Source organism: Parasteatoda tepidariorum, chromosome 6, assembly GCF_043381705.1.
Source record: "Parasteatoda tepidariorum isolate YZ-2023 chromosome 6, CAS_Ptep_4.0, whole genome shotgun sequence".
NCBI lineage: Eukaryota > Metazoa > Arthropoda > Arachnida > Araneae > Theridiidae > Parasteatoda > Parasteatoda tepidariorum.
The window spans coordinates 19607255-19609438 of record NC_092209.1 but is presented as its reverse complement, the minus strand read 5'-3'; the positions used below and the strand labels follow the sequence as shown (position 1 = coordinate 19609438).

The 2184-nt window shown below is 32.7% G+C and overlaps 1 non-coding gene across 1 annotated transcript in view; it reads right to left on the bottom strand.

Moving 5' to 3' along the window:
* Positions 1 to 2184, bottom strand: part of LOC107452980 (uncharacterized) — a 9803-nt gene that overhangs the window by 2553 nt on the left and 5066 nt on the right. The window contains exon 4 of the transcript XR_006226542.2: positions 1052 to 1127. This is a non-coding gene — a transcript (uncharacterized protein). The remainder of the gene's footprint in view (positions 1 to 1051; positions 1128 to 2184) is intronic.

The window sequence follows — 2184 nt, the reverse complement described above, 5'->3', positions numbered from 1 at the left end:
CCTCTGCAGAGGATCAAAATTGTGATGGCATGTCTTCGGATCATCCTCAGGGATGTTTCCCAGACCGTCGCCAATAGCCCATTGGGCAGCTCTAGTGCGACGTAAATGAACTACAACAACAAATATAAGTGTGAATTATTTAGCTATGTATTGATACTCAATATTTTTAAGAGAGATTCTCCAGAGATTTTTATATTCATTCTAATTATTTATATGTAGTTGAGGACATAATCACACATAAATCAAATTTGTTAAATGAAGATAAGAAATATTAACACACATTTATTACGACTTAAGAAATAAATATTAAAAAAGAAAGATCTTCGGGGAAAATCAGGCGATTGGGTAGCTTGGTAAAAAAAATTGTGATCAAAACCGGAAAACATTTGCGAATTGGAATTTATTGTTCAAAATACCACTTTAGCGTTTAGGGATCAAACAGCATTAAGAATATTGCCTTTAAAAACTTGCAGTGTGAAAATATTGTCATTTTTTCATTTCCGTTATCACTTTTTAAAATTTGTATTAGTTTGCCTCGTGTGAATTTATTGTTCAAAATGCCACTTCAGCGTTTAGAGATTAAACAGCCTTAAGAATATTGCCATTAAAATCTTGCCATATAAGAGTATTGTCGTTTCATTTCCGTTATCACTAGATAAAATTTTTATTTGTTTGCTTACTCTGAGAATCCTATATATGTTCTAAAGCAGATGTTTTCTACATATTATTGACCATTTTATTAGCGGTCAATTTTTATTAGTAAATTTTTACAGCAAAATCAAGAGAAATTTTTTTAATTTTAACAATATAATAGTTAACATAATTAACAGTTAATTATAACTGATAATTTTTTAAACAAAATTATTACTTGAATGATCCAATTCTATCAAAATGAGAAAGTATTTAAAAAATTAAAAATTTATAGGCCAATATTACAATTGGAAAAGGCATATCATCTCTTATCCCGATATTGGTGTATGATCTATTAATATATTATCTGTAAATTGTTACACACGATCTTTGAAATTAATGGATCAATTAGATAAATTACTTAATTTCCAATCAATTTCATAATAAACAACACCATCTGGCCATAACTCTGCTGGATCAACAACAGCATTCCGATCCTGAAATAAAAACCAAATTTGAATAAAAGTAAATAAAAAAAATTCCCATTAAATATTTAGTTGCATTTGATTATTTTATTAATATAAAAATAAAAAATTTTGCTGTTTTCTATTGTTTGAATCGAATTGTATTTAAGCAAAATTAGAATAACTAAACTGCGTGTGAGCTTCTTTGAAAAAATTGGCCGGTGCTAATCGCATATTTGGTGCGGTTTGTCTCGTTCAAGCTACCCGCACAGCACATCGTCATGCAGGTGCACTATCTTCTGAAAAGCGTAACTAATTGTAGATGCTGCTGCCATCTATACTTAAAAATATGACATTTTTATAAGGCAACGCAAAAGGGTTAGTAGACAGGTATACCGAGCATATGTTTCAAAAGTTCAATTACGACAACTTTTTTCTATTAAATAATATTTAATATTGAATTTAAAACTTCATAAAATTGACTTATTTGTAGCTCAAAAACATGCACATTAAACAACCACACCAGGCCTGAACAAAAACCATAGCTTCCATCTTTTTTTGAATCAATAAGGCTCACTTTTGATCAACAGTGTTTTCATTGTCAAGGTGGTCCAAGGTTTCGACGTTCCGGCAAGGTTTACGGCATTATCGAGGTGATCCAAGAGGAAGACCCTTCAATTACCATAATGGGACTTGAAGGAATCACCTTGAATTGGGACATTTAAATGCGATCCACAACTTCTCGTGGTTCAACCAGTTAACAATCATGTCTAGTACATGGGGAAAGTACGTGGATGGATCTAAAGGTCTGGTTTCTTAGGACAAGCGCCTTATCTGGGCGTCAGCGGGACGTCAACGTCACGCTGACGCCAACAAAATACTGGTTTGTTAGCTCAAGGCCTGGTTTCTTAGAACTAGCGCCTTATCTGGGCGTCAGCGGAAAGTTGACGTAGATCTGACGCCAAAAAAATACTTTTTTGTTAGCTCAGCGTGAGCAGTCGGTCCAACGCAGACATTATCTCTCATTGCGCATGCGTTAATAACGTAAACAAATATTTATTTTGAATTTGTATTGATTTTGTTATTGTCG